We start from the raw sequence: 18,480 nt of genomic DNA on the forward strand, positions 1-18,480 counted from the left end.
AACTCCTAAAAGGGTAGAATAGATATTTAAAATTTACCATTATTGCACTTCATCCCCTTCTCTGCCTCAGCCACATTTCACTGTGTTGTTCATGCTTTAGCACAGAAATAATGAATTTGCCATACCCTGTGCAGTTTCTAAATCTGTGGATTTCTTTAGACTGACATAGCATCATTATATTTAACCTGAGCCCCAGGTGGCAAGAGGTTTGAAGAGAGAAAGAAGATACACCCTCAGGTCTAATGGGGTGGAAAGGAGGACTTTCATGCTTGAACCTTTGCTGTTACCTATAACAAATGCAACTTACACTGTTAATCCCTAATTCTTCTTTTAAGTGAAGCATAATACCAAAGAGCTATTTTAAAAGAAATACTGCAGACTGGTTAGCAACATATTCAAGGAATCCATCACTTGAAGCATTTTGAGAGTGCTGAGTGATACCCTTTCTTGCCTTGTGAAGCATGGAAAATATACAAAATGCTGATGAGAAATCCTGCCAATCTGGTACCTCCAGATGGCTGAGAGAGAGGGATTTATCAATTGGATTGCTACCTTTACCAAATACATCATACATCTGATGGTCATTTTTCTCCTTATAATATGCTTCATTAAGTGAAAAATTTTAGAGATGCTTGGATAAAATTGTGCATAACCTGGTATCCAAGTGTCCTGAATAACTTGACTCAGCTTTCCCATGAATCTGGCTTGCCATTTGGGGGTTTTCTTAGGCCTTCAGATGCTTTAGTTCTCTGAGTCTTTGAGTCATTAAGTAGTGAATGTGTGTCCTCTTAGGAAAAGTTGAGCAACATGAGAGTGACTTTGGAATGTTAAATTCATTTTGTCATACAATGTCATTGAGTTAAACCCTCTTAAGTTTTTATGCCCTAAATCTGATATAGGTATAAACATGTTATTAGCTTTTGTGATATGGAATCCAAGAGGTTTTGTTGAAAACTAAGCTGAAGTAAGTTTTAAAATTTCAAATAAACTAAATGCAATTCAGCTGCAGCATATAATGACATTACTATCATTGTCCTACTACCAAATAATTAAGTGACATAAATTAAAGTGACAGTGACATCAAGCACAGCTTCTATTTGTAGCTTACTATGCACTTTCATTCACTAGGAGAAGAGTGAAAGTGGAACTGAAATTTGAAAGAACTATGTGATGGCTATTAAGTTTCATCCTAGGATGTTGGAGAACTGCCCTCCCACACTTCAAGTGGAACTATATGAAGAAATTTCTTGTAAATCTAGTTCCACAAATTTTAATTCAGTTTTCCAAAAACTTGATTCACATAACCAAAGAGTGCATTGGACCCCTGATATCACTGATTGTTTTCCTGGCACACTTAAGATGAGGAATTGAGGCCAGTTTAAGGGAAACCACTAGGGAAAGGTAGAGCATCTTGTATTGAACAACACAGGGAAGCAACCGCCTGTGCAGCCTTAGGCTGATGGGATGAACAGGGAGAGGCAGCTGCATGACAGGGCTTCTGGTAGGACTGTCAGAAGAAAATACACCCACAGCCAACCGGTGACCTGGGGGAAGAGACCCAGGGGTATGAACACCCAATACTATGCTGTTCCCTTGTTCTGAGCATCTGCCTGTGCCTCCACTGACCACATACAAACTGAAGTCAGATGACAAGGTGGGGTTGGTTCATCTCTGGGGTCAAAGAGCAGGGTGGAGACATGTGAAAAATAGATTTGACATTTGAAAATTGTTAATAGAGCAAATCCTGAAAGCCCTTATCACCAGATTTTCTTTAACTATGTGAGGTGATGAATATTAACTAAAGCTATTGTGGTAATCGTTTTGCAATTTATACATTTGTCAAGTTAACATGGTATACACCATAAACTTATACCATGTTGTATGTCAGTTATAGCTCAACAGAACTAGAAAGGAATATTTTTTATAAAGTATATTTAGTATAGCAAAAAGGGAATAGTACTCAGGTAAAGGGACTCTGCTGATTCACAATCCCAGATGTGGCTGGCATGCATCTTTCACATTATAGTCATAAAAGTAAATTTTGTGTAACTTGCTTATTACTATCTATAGAAATTCCATTTATACGAATGCAAAGGTGGCCTCTTTTCTCCATGCCACAAATTGTAGAAACAAAAATAAGATTTCATTAATGGCTGTAAAACAGATTTTGTACAGCTTATCTAACTATCCAATCTGAAGTGTTTCCTTTCCATTGAAATATCTCCTACTACATGATTTACGATGGTTAATCAGGGCCTAGATACGGCTGAGCAAATGAGCCATTTACATCAGGTGTGAAATCTAACAAACTCTCAGTAATCAAGATAATTAATATCTTTTTTTCCTTTATATTATGTCTAGGTGTCCCTTGCTTCTTTTTTTTATTATTAAGATATCATTGATATACAATCTTATACTCAGGTTTTACATGAGCAACTTTGTGGTTATTACATTACCTCTATTATCAAGTCCCCATCACACTTCATTGCAGTCACAATTCATCAGTGTAGTAAGATGCTATAGAGTCACTACTTGTCTTCTCTGTGCTATACTACATTCCCCAAGCCCCCCTACATTATGTGTGCTACTCATAATGCCCCTTAATCCCCTTCTCCCTCCCTTCCCAAACCCTTCCCTTTGGTAACCTGTAGTCCCTTCTTGGAGTCTGTTGAGTCTGTTGATGTTTGTTTGGTTCCATCAGTTTTGCTTTGTTGTTATACCCCACAAATGAGTGAAATCATTTGGTTCTTGTCTTTCTCTGACTGGCTTATTTCACTGAGTGTAATACCCTCTAGTTCTATCCATGTTGTTGCAAATGGTAGGATTTGTTTTCTTCTTATGGCTGAATAATATCCCATTGTGTGTATGTACCACATCTTCTTTATCCATTCATCTGTTGATGGGCACTTAGGTTGCTTCCATTTCTTAGCTATTGTAAATAGTGCTGCGATAAACATAGGAGGTGCATATGTCTTTTTGAATCTGAGTTGTTTTCTTTGGGTAAATTCCTAGGAGTGGAATTCCTGGGTCAAATGGTATTTCTATTTTTAGTTTTTTGAGAAACCTCCACATTGCTTTCCACAATGGTTGAACTAATTTACATTCCCACCAGCAGTGTAGGAGGGTTCCCCTTTCTTCACAACCTCACCAACATGTGTTGTTGTTTGTTTCCTGGATAGTGGCGATCCTTACTGGTGTGAGGTGATATCTCATTGTGGTTTTAATTTGCATTTCTCTGATGACTAGCACTGTGGAGCATCTTTTAATGTGCCTGTTGGCCATCTGAATTTCTTTGGAGAAGTGTCTGTTCAGTTCCTCTGCTCAGTTATTCATCAGGTTACTTGCTTTTTAGGTGTTGAAGCATGTGAGTTCTTTATATATTTTGGATTTTAACCCCTTATTGGATCTGTCATTTATGAATATATTTTCCCATACTATAAGGTGCCTTTTTGTTCTGCTGATAGTGTCTTTTGCTGTACCAAAGCTTTTTAGTTTGATGTAGTCCCGTTTGTTTAATTTTGCTTTTGTTTCCCTTGCCCGATGACATGTTGTGTTCAGGAAAAAGTTGCTTATGTTTTTATTCAGGAGATTTTTGCCTATCTTTTCTTCTAAGAGTTTTATGGTTTCATGACTTACATTCAGGTCTTTGATCCATTTCAAGTTTACTTTTGTGTATGGAGTTAGACAATAATCCAATTTCATTCTCTTACATATAGCTGTCCAGTTTTGCTTATAGCAGTTGTCAAAGAGGCTTTCATTTTCTCATTGTATATCCATAGCTCCTTTATCATACATTAATTGGCCGTATATGCTTGGATTTATATCTGGGCTCTATATTCTGTTCCATTGATCTGTAGGCCTGTGTTTTTGTGCCAGTACCAAATTGTTTTAGTTACTGTGGCTTTGTAGTAGAGCTTGAAATTGGGGAGTGTAATTCCCTGGCTTTGTTCTTCCTTCTCTGGATTGCTTTAGCTATCAAGGGTCTTTTGTGGTTCCTTATGAATTTTAGAACTATTTATTCTAGTTCATTGAAGAATGCTGTTGGTATTTTGATAGGGATTGCACTGAATCTGTAGATTGCTTTAGGTAGGATGGTAATTTTGACAGCATGGATTCTTCCTGTATATGAACATGGGATGTATTTCCATTTATTGGTGTCTTTTATTTTTCTCATGAGTGTCTTGTAGTTTTCAGAGTATAGGCCTTTCACCTGTTTGGTTAGGTTTATGCCTAGGTATTTTGTTCTTTCTGCTGCAGTTGTAAATGGAATTGTTTTCCTGATTTCTGTTTCTTCTAGTTGATCATTAGTATTTAGGAATGCATTAGATTTCTGTGTATTAATTTTGTATTCTGCAGCACTATTTCAAACACAGTTGAAAGGTTCTCCTTTTTTTCCCTTCTTTTTCTTCCTCCTCCACTCCATATGTTAGATGTCATATTCTATGCTCTTTGTGTATACCTTGACTGACTTTGTGGGTAGTTGACTTAATTTTGTATTTGCTTAGTAATTAATTTAATTGATTAATTTAGTAATTAATTAAGAAGGTCTTAATTTTATTTTCTTTGGTGACAGCTATTTAGCTTTAGGATCACTTCCATTTCTAGAAGTCCTTTTAAAATACACTGTAGAGACAGTTTGTGGGAGGTAAATTCCCTCAAGTTTTGCTTATCTGGAAATTGTTTAATACCTGCTTCAAATTTAAATGATGATCTTGCCAGGCAGAGTATTCTTGGTTTGATGCCCTTCTGTTTCATTCCATTAAATATATCATGCCACTCCCTTCTGTCCTGTAAAGTTTCTGCTGAGAAGTCTGCTGATAGCGTGTTGGGCTTTCCTTTGCATGTGATCTTTTTTCTCTCTCTGGCTGCTTTTAATATTCTGTCCTTGTCTTTGATCTTTGCCATACCCATTATTATACATCTTGGTGTTATCTTCCTAGGGTTTCTTATGTTGGGAGATCTCTGCACTTCCATGACATGGGAGACTATTTCCTACCCTAGACTGTGGAATTTTTCAGCAATTATTTCCTCAAAGAGACTGTGTATCCCTTTTCCTCTCTTCTTCTTCTGGGACCTGTTTGGATTGGTTGCACGGTTCTTTTCTTATTTTTTCATTCCTAGAGATCTTTTTTTCTCTCTATCTCAGCTTCTTTATTTTCCTATTCTCTGTTTTCTATTTCATTTACCATCTCCTCTACCTCATCTAATCTGCTTCTAAATCCATCCATTGTATGTTTCATTTCAGATACTGCATTTTTCAATTTTTCTGTCTCTTTCTTGAAGTTATCCCTAAGATCTTGAATATTTTTCTGTAGGTCTGTGAACATGTTTATGATTTTTAGTTTGAAATCTTTATCAAGAAGATAGGTGATTTCAGTGTAACTAAGCCCTCTTTCTGGTATTTTTTCTTTTCATTTTGTTTGGACTAAATGCCTTTGCCATTTCATATGTCTAATGATTACTATGAAATAATAACTTTGTGTAGGCTGCACCCTCTAGTGCCCAGAAGCTCTGCTCTTTGGAGCTGCCCAGCACCTGGAGTGATGGCAGGGGTTGCAGGCCTTCGCCAGCAGTGCCTCCCAGGATAAAGGGGCTCTTTCCTGCTTCCCAGCTTCAGTGTCTGCCTTCACTGTCAGGTACAATGGGCTGAGCATGCAGGGAGCAGCCTCTGCATTATGCTCCTATAGGTGCCATAGGCAGGGTCACCCTCCAGCTGGCCTGGTGCGATGGCAGGGACAGCAGGTGTGCAGTTCCTTGTCTGCTGGGAGGAAAGAGTGGCAGGCTGTGTATCACACTGGGGGCCTCATGGCTGCATTACCGGCCAGGGGATTGTTGCATCTAAAGCTCCTGAATGTTCCCAACCTGCCAGGCTGAGTGTTCTGGGACAATTTTGTCTACCTGCCCTTCCTCCTGAACAACAAGCTCTGTGTAATCCTTGCCCCTTTAGCACTCCTCTCACTGTTGGGAAGTTTCTCAAGGTGCCTACCTTTCTTTTGTTCCAGAGTGGCCAGTTGTGGGAACCTGTTTTCCACAAGTGGCTGGAATCTTAGTCTCTCTGAGTATTTTGCCTGTCTTTGCTTTCCAACCCCTCTAATTTCCAGAGAAGATTTCCAAGGTTGGGTGTTTAACAGTCCAGAGCTTCTACTCCCTTCCTGCTCCATTTATCTTCCTCCTGCCTTGGGGAGGAACCATTTATCTTCCTTCCACTTTGGTCCCGTTGGATCACGTTTTCACTACTTTACCCTTTTCTGTGAGGTGAGGTGCTCTCTTTTCCCCAGATGTTAGCAGTCTGTTGTGCAGTCTTATGGTTATTCTTTTAGGATTAATTGTCTTTACTGTATTTTTGTGTTGTATGTGGTTTTGGGAGGAGGTTCCTGCCTCATTTCTTATGCTGCCCCATTTAAGATAATATATTAATTCAATACTTTAGTGCAATATTTTAAATTACCAAAAGCAATGCAAAGATTAAACATGAACAAAATATCACAATTTTAAATGAAGATAATATACAACCCTGCTCTAGAGTAATGCTGCCTCACTGACCTTTACCTAATCCTTTTCTGATGGCACAACTATCTGTATTCTTCTTGTCCCTAACCTGCAGTGTATTCACAAAAGTTTAAGTATGGAACCAAAATAACTATAAAATAGGAAGGAGTACAAGAAACATTATCAAATAACTAGAAGGTACATAGTAGATGAGATCAATTTTAAAGCAGAATCACATTAGATTATAGCTTAATATACTAGAAATAAGATTTATGAGCCCAGAAATGCTCAAAACTAAGTCAACAAATATAAAATAGAAACTTCCAACAAATGTAAAGCAATCAAATGTATTAAAAAAATAGGAGTCAACAAATGTAAAGAATATGATATGTCTCACATAGAGGAGTAGGTGCTAAATTGGTGCATTTTTTCTCCATTATTTTAAACTAACTTGTTAATTTTTATTTCGCTTTGTTTTATATAAGTAGAATATTTTCAGAATTAAAAATTCAAAGAACAGAAAAGAGCATATGATGAAAGCTTAATAAGGAAAAACTATTGATAAGAAAGGAGGACCAGAATAAATAAATAGAACAAGCTCTTCTGCATAAGCAAGATAAAAATTCAAGAATGAAAATCTTAATTTGATAGATTCAAGGAGATACTGCAGAAATAAAAAGGATAGCGTACAATGGAAAATAGCAAAAAGAAAACAAGAAAAACATCTTAGAAATTATAATTATCAAAATATAATTATCAAAATGTAATTTCAAAATATTTAACACATGGGTTGAATAAGTGCGTTTTTAGAGCTGAGAATGAAAATATTTATCTGGCAGGTAATATTCCCAGAATCCAGATTGAAAGGGCAAGAAGTACTTGTCAGTGTATGCAGACTTCCTCCTGCATAAAACAACTGCCTAAAACCCAGATCCTTAATCAAAAGAGTATGCATTTCTGGGAAGCTCCTCTCTAGTCGGGGACTCTGGAACTTAACCTTCCTCCATCTAATGGCTTGCAGGTCGCACAGGCACACCTCAGCCTTCAGATGAAGGAAACAGAGACCATGAGATAGACCACGAGATACTTGTCCTGAAAGGGACACCTGCAACTTTGTTAACATCCCATTGGCCAGAACTAGTTATATGGACCCTAACTACAGGACAGGAATAATAAGAAATGATATTTTACTGTTTCAATAGAAAATGATATGGTCTATGAATGTTTGACCTTGTGTCTGCCATAGAAAGTGATAGATAATTCGAGAGAGACATTAGAGGTTTTGGGGAGAAACGTCGAAGTAGTCCATCAACCTAGTAAGAGTTCTAAATGGAGAGGAACATAGCAAATGAAAAGAAGAAATAACAAAATAAGTGTTCCAGAATGAAGAAGCAATTATTTAATTGAGGTGGCATATTGGGTGGAAAGCAGAATCAGAAAGAATTATCCACATGTACTCACATTGAAATTCTATAACCTCAGAGACAAAGGGAAGATTCTAAAAGTCCTCCAAAAGCAAATAAAGTTATTCATAAATAAACAGAATACAGAGACATCCACTTTCTCAGCAATACTAGATACAGAAATGAGTGAAGAAAAAGCACCTTCACATTCTGAGGGGAAAAAAATCACTTTTAAACCTATAACTCTGTCCCAGATCAAATGAAAGAATGAAATAAAATTGTTTTGTCCATGAAGGAGGTTTGAAATCACATTATCAAAGTATTCTTCAAAACATAATCATCACTATGTAACTTCACCAAAATTAAAAGTAATTTAATGTAGGGAATGACGTGAGCTAAAATAAATGACTATTGAGCTTGATACAAAATAGGAAAGCTAGAAAAAAAGTGTGATTTAACATTCTGAAATGCAAGTAAAATTCATGCTGATAACTTCAAAAATTTATAGGATACAAGGCTTTACTTTCTTCAACATTTCAGCTACACAATTTCATTATTTTATGAGTGAAATATACATGTACATAATCATAATGTTACATATTCTACTATTGTTTTCATTTTGAAAATAGAAGTATAGAAAAAGCACAAAAAACCAATGCTGTTTAATAGAACAGAATGTACATAAACCTTGTCAATGTAAAATACAATATTTATAATAATTGGAAGGAGGAGGAGTGGTGGCAGAAATAATAAGATCTTCTCTTTTATAGCAGAGAATTAGTATGTACTTTCAAAGTTTAATAAATCAGAAAAATAGGAATTAAAGTTTAGTATTTAATCCTAGAAATGTCAACATTTTCAAGAAACACAAAGAACAGTACCATGTCCAATAGTATTGGGTGTGCAGGGTTGATGGGAGAAAGTGGGAAGGTAGAAAGTAATGTATGAATACATTTTCTAAAGCCAGAATATAATAAAACTTATGTAGAAAAGAAGTATCAGAAATGGAGGTATCCATGTATTACATGGTGTTGAAGCTATAACCAAAGGAAAACTAAAACCAAAAGCTTTTACTGTGTTTTTTTCTCTAAGAAGTAGGATTAAGGAAAAGACTGTTTTTATTATTATATTTCCCTCTCCATAGTTGTATTTTTAATTGTAAAAATGTCTTATTTTTATAACAATAACATCAAAATGATATAAGTACTACCCACAAATTAAGTTAGTCCTCAGGAATTTTCTTACATTTAATTCACATAAATTCTGACATTTTTTTTCCTAAGAAGACATATGCTCCACTTATATAATTTTATGTGTCCTGGGAACATTCATTAATAATACTTACTTTTAGCCATATGAAACTTTGTAAGGAAAGATGCTATTAAGTTAAATGCCACTCATGGAAGTACAGTGTGTCCATTCTTCCAATTGCCCATCCTTTGAGAATGCATTTGTAACAAGTGGATGATATGAAATTTTAAAAACAAAACTTAAAAAAAAATGTAACTGGGATATTAAGGCAGAGTATGGAAACCAACAGAAAACTAATGTCAAAGGGGAGGAATTTGAAAGTCAGTGAAGGCAGTGTTGGGGGACATGTGGATCACGGCCAGCTGAGTGCTTTGTCTCAGTGTGGTTGGGTTGCTAAATTGCTAAAGGAAGTCTCAGACTTAAGGACCAAGGTCAGCTGTCATTTCTGGGATAATATTAAAAGCTCAATTAAAAAAAAATAAGGAACTACATACACAAGCGCCATGCCCACACAGGCCAAGAAGTTGTGATCTTTATATTTCTTTGAAGAATACAGATGGCCCCAGTGTATTGTCATGATTGTATCTTTCTGCAGTTTCAGGTTGAGTTCATCTTTGTGTTTCATTAGGTTGGTCTATTGTGATCTTCTTTAAGGATTTTTATAGGAATGATTTTGTAAATTCTTCATGAGTGGCTTTAAAAGAGGCTTTTATTAAACTATAAAATTCTCACATATATCCATTAATTGAACCTAATTATATTCCTCAGTTAATCTACATCCTCAATCTCTTGTTCTATATAATATGCAATGAGTACTTCTATTGTACTTCTATCAATTTCTCCCTGCAATATTTGAGTTACTTATATAAGTTGACATATACCACATGATGCCCATAAATGGGTCTAAGTTATGTATTTTACCTTATTATTTTATAATATCTATCTTAACTTTTATTTAACATTCAGGCCTGAAGTCAACTTAACTAGCTGTTTTTTTAATCACATTCTATCTTTTTTATTAGCATAAATCTATCAATTATTTTTCTATTCTTTTAATTTTGAAATTTCTGAGATACATTTTTATGTGTGCTTTCTCTATTCAACATACAAGTTGAGTTTAAAATTTTGAAACAATTTAGTTATTTTAGGATGTACAAACATTCCACTCAGATTTATTCATATAATATTTATATTTGTAATTAACTGCATTTATTCCCTTTTAAATCTTTTTGATAATTCCATTGTTTTATAGTTTTTTAACATACGAATTTTCCTCCAAATGCTTTTTCATATACTTATATATGAATGAGCATTTTCCCCTGATAATTTAAAGAAATAAATTCCTTTTAGAATTTCTAATAGCTGCAGTTAAAATTAGAGAGGTCTTTTAAATCATCTAGTTCTTAACTGAGTAGCCATAATACAGGCTATATGTAACACTAGGATATACTAGGAATGCTAAGAAAATTAGCACAATCTTAGCTTCTATTTTCTGTTTTACTCTATTTGCATTTGCTAGTTTTATGTTGTTACATTCATACTTTCAGCATTTTTTCTTTTTTTTCCTTTTATTAAATTACACAATATACTAAAAGCTGTTTCTTATTTTTAAACTTTTTAAATACTTTTAAGTTGAAGCAAAGTTGGTATACAATGTTATATTGATTTCAAGTATATAACATAGTGATTTAAAAGTTATATAAATTCTTAAATACTTACCCCAACTAGTGTGGTTACTACCTGTCAGCATAGAAAGATATTACAGAGTATTGACTTATATTCTCTATGCTGTATTTTTATCCCCAATTTATAATATGAGATTATGTGCCTCTTTATCCCCTTCACCTATTTCACCCACCCATGCCAATCCCTCCCCCATGATAACGACCAGTCACTTTTCAGTGTCTATGCATCTATTGCCATTTTGTTTATTTTGTTTTATTTTTAGATTACACATGTGAGTGAAATCATACAGTGTTTGTCTTTTATTTTGTCTGGCTTATTTTACTTAGCATAATACACTCTAAGTCCATCCATGTTGTTACAAATGGCAGGATTTGTTTCTTTGGCTGAATAATACCTCATTGTATATATTTATCACATCTGCTTTATTAATCTATTGATGGACACTTTGGTTGCTTCCTTATCTTGGCTATGGTAAACAATATGCCAGTAAACATAGGAGTGCATATGTCTTTTTGATTCATAGATTTTGTTTTTTGGGGTATATTCCTAGAAATGGAATTACTGGGCTGTATGGGATTTCTATTTTTAGTTTTTTGAGGAACTTCCATACTGTTTTCCATAGTGGATGCACCAATTTACATTCCCACAAACAATGTAGGAGCATTCCCTTTTCTTCACATCCTCATCAATACCTGTTATTGTCTTTTGGATAATGGTCCCTCAGACTGGTGTGAGGTGATACACCATTGTGGTTTTGATTTGCATGTGCCTGATGAATAGAGATGTGGAGCATTTTTTCAAGTGTTTTTTGGCCACCTGTATATCTTCTTTGGAAAATGTCTATTCAGATCCTCTGCCTATTTTTAAATTGGGTTATTTCTTTCTTTCCTGTTGAGTCAAATGAGTTCTTTATGTATTTTTGGATGTTAACCTCTTATCAGATAAATTGTTTATGAATATATTCTCTTATACTGTGGGTTGCCTTTTTGTTCAGTTAATGGTGTCCTTTGCTGTACAGAAGCTTTTTAGTTTGATGTAGTTCCACTTGTTTATTTTTGCTTTTGTTTCTCTTACCTGGGGAGATGTGTCCAGAGAAAAATAATTTATGCTTATATTCAATAGATTTTTGCCTATGTTTTCTTCTAAGATATTTACGTTTTATATTTAGGTCTTTAATCCACTTCAAGTTTCCTTTTGTCTATGGAATTAGGCAGTAGTTCAGTTTCATTCTCTTGCATGTAGATGTACAACTTTCTCAACACCATTTATTGAAGAGACTGTGTTTTCCCCATTGTATATTCTTGTCTCCTTTGTCATATATTAATTGACCATATATGTGTGGGTTTATTTTTGGGCTCTCTATTCTGTTTCATTGATCTATGGGTCTGTTCTTGTGCCAGTACCATATTGTTTTGATTACTGTAGCTTTGTAGTAGAGCTTGAAGTAAGGGAGTATGATACCCCCAAGTTTGTTCTTCTTTCTCAAGATTACTTTGGCTATTCAGGGTCTTTGTGGTTCCATATAAAGTTTAGGATTATTTGCTCTAGTTCATTGAAAAATTCCGTTGGTGTTTTCATAGGGATTGCACTGAATCTGTAAATTGCTTTGGGCAGGATGTGCATTTTGACAATATTAATTATTCCCATCCATAATATGGGAAAGATTTCCTATTTGTGTCTTCTTCAATTTCTTTAATCAGTGGCTTAGAGTTCTCAGAGTACAGGTATTTTACCTCCTTGATTAGGTTTATTCCTCAGTATTTTATTCTTTTTGATTCAATTGCCATGGAATTTTTTTCTTGATTTCTTTTTCTGCTAGTTCCTTGTTAGTATAAAGGAATGCAACAGATTTCAATATATATATTTTGTATCCTACAACTTTGATGAATCTAATTTTTAGTATTAATAGTTTTTTGGTGGTGTCTTTAGGGTTTTCTATATATACTATCATATCATCTGCAAATAGTGACATTTTTACTTCTTCCTTACCAATTTGGATGATTGCCAAGGTAGGACTTCCAGTACTATATTGAATAAAAGGAATGAGAGTAGGCATCCTTGTCTTGTTCCTGATCTTAGAAGAAATGCTTTCAACTTCTCATCATTGAGTATGTTAGCAGTTTTTTTTATTAAGGTATCATTGATATACACTCTTATGAAAGTTTATATACACAAGAAAAACAATGTGGTTATTACATTCACCCTTATTACTGAGCCCCCCCCCCATACCCATTGCAGTCACTGTCCATCAGTGTAAGATGCTACAGAGTCCCTATTTGTCTTCTCTGAGTTACACTGGCTTCCCTCTGACCCCACACAAACCATGTGCAGCCATCATGATACCCCATAATCCCCTTCTTCCTCCCTCCCCACTTGCCCTCCCACACCCCTCCCCTTTGGTAGCTGCTAGTCCCTTCTTGGAGTCTGTGAGTCTGCTGATATTTTGTTCCTTCAGTTTTGCTTCATTGTTATACTCCACAAATGAGGGAAATCATTGGGTACTTGTCTTTTTCTGCCTGGCTTATTTCACTGAGTTTAATAACCTCTAGTTCAATCCATGTTGTTGCAAATGGTAAGATTTGTTTCTTTCTCATGGCTAAATAGTATTCCATTGTGTATTTGTGCCACATCTTCTTTATCCATTCATCTACTGATGGACACTTAGGTTGCTTCCATATTTTGGCTATTGTAAATACTGCTATAATAAACATAGCAGTTGGTTTTTATATGGTTTTTATTGTGTTCCCTGTACCCACTTGATGGAACACTTTTATCATGAATAGATGTTGTGGTTTATAAAATGCTTTTTTAGCATCAAGATGATCATGTGGTTTTTATCCTTCCTGTTATTAATGTTGTATATCACATTGATTAATTTACAAATATTGTATCCTTTTGATATATTTTTGGATTTGGTTTGCTAATATGCTGAGAATTTTTGCATCTATGTTCATAAGGGATTTGGTCATAATTTTCTTTTTTGTGGTATCATTGTCTGGTTTTGGTATTAAAGTGATACTGGCCTCATAGAATGAGTGTGGAAGTATTCCCTCTTCCTCTATTTTTTGGAATATTTTAAGGATGGGTATTAGCCCTTCTTTAAATGTTTGGTAGAATTCACCAGTGAAGCCATCTGGATCTGATTATTTGATTACCAGTTTTTGATTACCAGTTCAATTTATTACTGGTAGTTAGTGTTTAGATTTTCTTCCTGGGTCATTCTTGAAAGGTTGTATGTTTCTAGGAATTTTTCCATTTCTTCTAGGTTGTCAAATTGGCATATAATTTTCCATAGTCTTCCCTAATAATCCTTTGGATTTCTATGGTGTCACTTTTCTCCTTTTTCATTTCTGATTTTGCTTATTTGTCCTCTCTATTTTTTTCTTGATAAAGCTGGCTAGAGGCTTGTCTATTTTGTTTATTTTCTTGAAAAACCAGCTTTTGGTTTAATTGATTCTTTCCATTGTTTTCTTATTTTTTTATTTTATCTATTTCTGCTTTAGTCTTTATCATGTCCCTCCTTCTACTAACTTTGGACTTCATTTTTTCTTCTTTTTCTAGTTCCTTTAATTATGAGGTTAGATTGTTTATTCTGGATTGTTCTTGTTTCTTGAGATAGACCTGTATTGGTATGCACCTCCCTTTTGCTGCATCGCACACATTTTGAGCCTTTGTGTTTTTATTTTCATTATTCCATGTATTGTTTGATTTACTCTTTGATTTGTTCACTGGTGCATTATTTAGAAGCATGTTGTTTAGCCTCCATGCTGTGTTTTTTGTTTGTTTTCTTCATGTATTAGATTTCTAGTTTCAGACCATTGTGTTCTAAAAAGATGCTTGATGTAATTTAAGTCTTTTTGAACTTATTGAGGCTCTTTTTGTGTCCTAATATGTGTTCTGTTCTGGAGAACATTCCATGTGTGCTTGAGAAAAAATTATACCCTGCTGCTTTTGGGTGGAATGTTCTGTATATATCTGTTTTGCCCATCTGGAGTAATTCAATGCCTCTGTTTCCTTATTTTTTTCTTTTTGGATGATCTACACATCAATGTAAGTGAGGTGTTAAAATCCCCTAATCTGATGTGTTGCTGTCTGTTTCTCCCCTTAGGTCTCTTAGTATTTGTTTTATATATTTAGGTGCTCCTATGTTGGGTGCATATATATTTTAATGTCTATATCATTGCATAATGTCCTTTTTTTGTCTTTTGTTATTTTCTTCATTTATAATTCTATTTTGTCTGATACAAGTACTGACACTCTTGCTTTTTTCTCCCTTTTATTTGCATGGAATATCTTTTTCCATCCCTTCAATTTCCGTTTGTGTTGTCTTTAAGTCTGAAATGAGCCTTTAAAAAGGCAGCATATAGACGGGTCTAATTTCCTTATCCATTCTGCCACCCTATGTCTTTTGATTGGTACATTTATTCTATTTACATTTAAGGCAACTATTGATAGGTATGCAGTTATTTCTGTTGTATTAATTGTTTTCTGTTTGTTTTTATAGTTCCTCTCTGTTCCTTTCCTCCTCCCTTAGGAGGTTTTTGTCTCCTCTTCTCTTGTTATTTGATGGTTTTCTTTAGTTAGGTTTGGATTCCTATTTTATTATATTTTTATGTATCTATTATAGGCTTTAGGTTTGTGGTTGCAATAAAGTTCATAGATAGTTCCTAAATATAAACAGTCTATATTATAAAGTTAATGGTTGTTCAATTTCAAACACATTCTAAAAGTACTACATTTTAAACAATTATTCATCTATATTTTATGTGTAAGATGTCATAATCTACATGTTTTGTGTATCCCTTGACTAATTTTACTTATATTTGATTTTACTATTTTTTTTAACTTCATACTTGCTTTTTAAGTAATTTGTCTACTACCATTACTGTAGCTTTATATTCATTGTTGAAAAGTATTTAGACTTAAGAAAATTTCCAACTAAAGAAGTCCCTTTAATGTATCCAGTGAGACTGGGTTAATGGTGGTGAATTCTAATAACCTTTTTTCTATCTAGGAATGTTTTAGTCTCTCCTCCTATTCTGAATGATAACCTGTCTGGGTAGAAAATTCTTTGTTGTAGATTCTTCCATTTCAATACTTTGAATATTTCATTTCTCTTCCTTCTGACCTTGTAAAATTTCTGCTAAGAAATCTGCTGATAGCCTTATGGAGTCTCCCTTATAGGTAACCATCTGCCTCTCTCTTACTGTTTTCAAGATTCTCTTTTTATCTTTAATCTTAGCCATTTTAATTACTATTTGTCTTGGTGTTGTCTTCCTGGGATCCTTTTGTTTCCTCCTGTCTGTGCTTCCAGGACCTGGATGTGTATTTCCTTCACCAGATTGGGAAATCTCAAGTTATTATTTCCTAATGAAACTTTCTCTCTTTTGTTCCTCTCTTCTCCTTTGAGACCCTTTTTATGAGAATATTATTCATTTGGAGTTGTCACACAGCCCTCTTAACGTCTTATTTTTAGAAATTCTTTTTTCTCTCTGTTCCTCAGCTTACTTTCTTTATAGTTCCCTATCTTCCATCACACTGATTCTTTCCTCTGCTTCCAACAGTCTGGTATTCATTCTCTCCATTGTATTTTCATTTCAGTTATTGTATTCTTCATCTCTGAGTGGCTTTTTTCATATTTTCTATCTCTTTGTTAAGTTCTCACTGAGATCACCAATTATTTTCTCCAGTTCAGTGAGCATCTTTTTGACTGTTACTTTGAATTCTTTATCAGAAAGATTGCTAATCTCCCTTTCATTTAGCACTTTTTCTGTTATTTTATCTAATTTTTTTTGTTTGGAACATATTCCTCTGCCTCCTCATTTTGTCTGAGCTTCTGTGTTTCTTACTTTGTATGAAATAGATCAGTTATGCATCCTGGTCTTGAAATGAATGGTTTTATGAAATGGCTATCCTGTGGTGCCCAGAAGCTCAGGAATCTCCATTCTCCAGTGCCTGGTTCTCTCTTGCTGCTGAGCCACACTTGCTGTTGGTAGGTTGTAGGCAGGGCCACCTTTCTGCCTGTCTCCTGGCAATGGCTTATCCCTGCAGCTAGCCTCTGTGTGCCCTTTGATGTGAGGTACTTCTTCTGCTGGGACTCATTGTACATGGGGACATCCTCTGCCTTCTGGTCAGCAGTGGTCACCTGCTGAGCTGAGTGCTGGGAGGGGTGGTCATGCTGTGGGGTACTGGGGGTTGAGCCAATGGGGGCAATTGGAGAGCTTAGAGCTGGTTCCTGCAAGCTTCTGCCCAGTTGAGCTGAAGGAGAGCCAGAAAAGTCCAAAAGTGTCATCCACCCTCTGCCTTCCAGATAGGGAAATAAGACTGTTGCTGGGCTGAGTGTGCTTGGTGGGGCAGAGGGTGGAATCTGCAGTGTGAAGGCTCATTTCAGGGTTAGTTGCTATAGTTGCTTCCCCAGTGTGTTGTGGGAGGAGGTTTTTGTCTCAGTGTCCTGCTCTGCTATCTTTTTTGCTGACCAGTGTTTCTTTTCATTCAATATAAATATTACCTGTTGGCTTTTGGGTAAGGAAGATCAAAACCCATGCTATTAAACTTTCTTCCTTCTGTCTGCTTTGAGGTTTTTTTTCAAGAGTTATAATTTGCATTCTATTAAATAATATTTTGCAGCATTGATGTGTTACTAGATCTACATTCTACTGGAGTGATTGTCACCTATATTTTAACAAGATTTTTCTCTTGACTCTTGTTGGGTGGACATGCACACTGGTGTGTGTGTGTGTGTGTGTGTGTGTGTGTGTGTGTGTGTGTGTGTGTGTTTGCATTTGTTCATGTGATTCATCATAATTTACTTTGTTGTTGTGCTTCTGAGCCATTGTGGCTTAACAAAGCTTGCTTGGCAACTTTATATATGAACTATAGCTTTACTGTGTAATATTCTTTTAACAGGGATTCCCCCTAAAACTGTTTATTAAACTAGGCTGCATGTTAGAGTAACCTAGAGAGATTTTTTAAAAGTTGTTCCCTAAACTGAATAAATCAGAATCTGTTGGGATAGGGAACAAGCATTTGTTGTTTTATCTTTGTCTTTTTTTTTTTTTAACTAATTCCTTGGGTTAATCCAGTGTTCAGCCAGTTATCAAACCAGTGTTTTAGATCTGCTGAACTTGGCTTAGCTACATACAGCACAGGATTTAGGGCTGACCTAAGTCTGCATGGGCTGCTGGCCAGCCTCAACCCTACTATGCATTGCACTTACTTCCTTCTTTGTAAAAAAAGTATTTCATTTTCTTTAAAATCCAATCACTTAAACAACATTTGTCTGTGTATTCATTGTGCAAAAATGTTGGCTAGAATATAATGTGCCTTTTAGATCTCACAAATTTATTGTTTCTCCAATTCAGGAATATTCTTGCTTTTATCTATATTCCTTACATTTAAGTTTATCTTGATCTCAGTTCATACCTGTTAAACATTTCAATATTCTTTCTGTCTTATTGCTCTAAGATTTAAGTTGTCTTTAAAAAATTATTAGACTATATTTTTTCATAATTTGTCCTGATTCTCCAGATTTTCCTTTTTTAGAAGAATTTTCATATATCTGATCATGTATTTCTATTTTGCATTCACTCTTAGAAAATATTGCTTGATTTTCTAGTATTGGGAGTTACAATTCTGTTTTGCTCATATAAGA

This window comes from Manis javanica, chromosome 15 (genome assembly GCF_040802235.1).
Source record: "Manis javanica isolate MJ-LG chromosome 15, MJ_LKY, whole genome shotgun sequence".
NCBI classification, from domain to species: domain Eukaryota; kingdom Metazoa; phylum Chordata; class Mammalia; order Pholidota; family Manidae; genus Manis; species Manis javanica.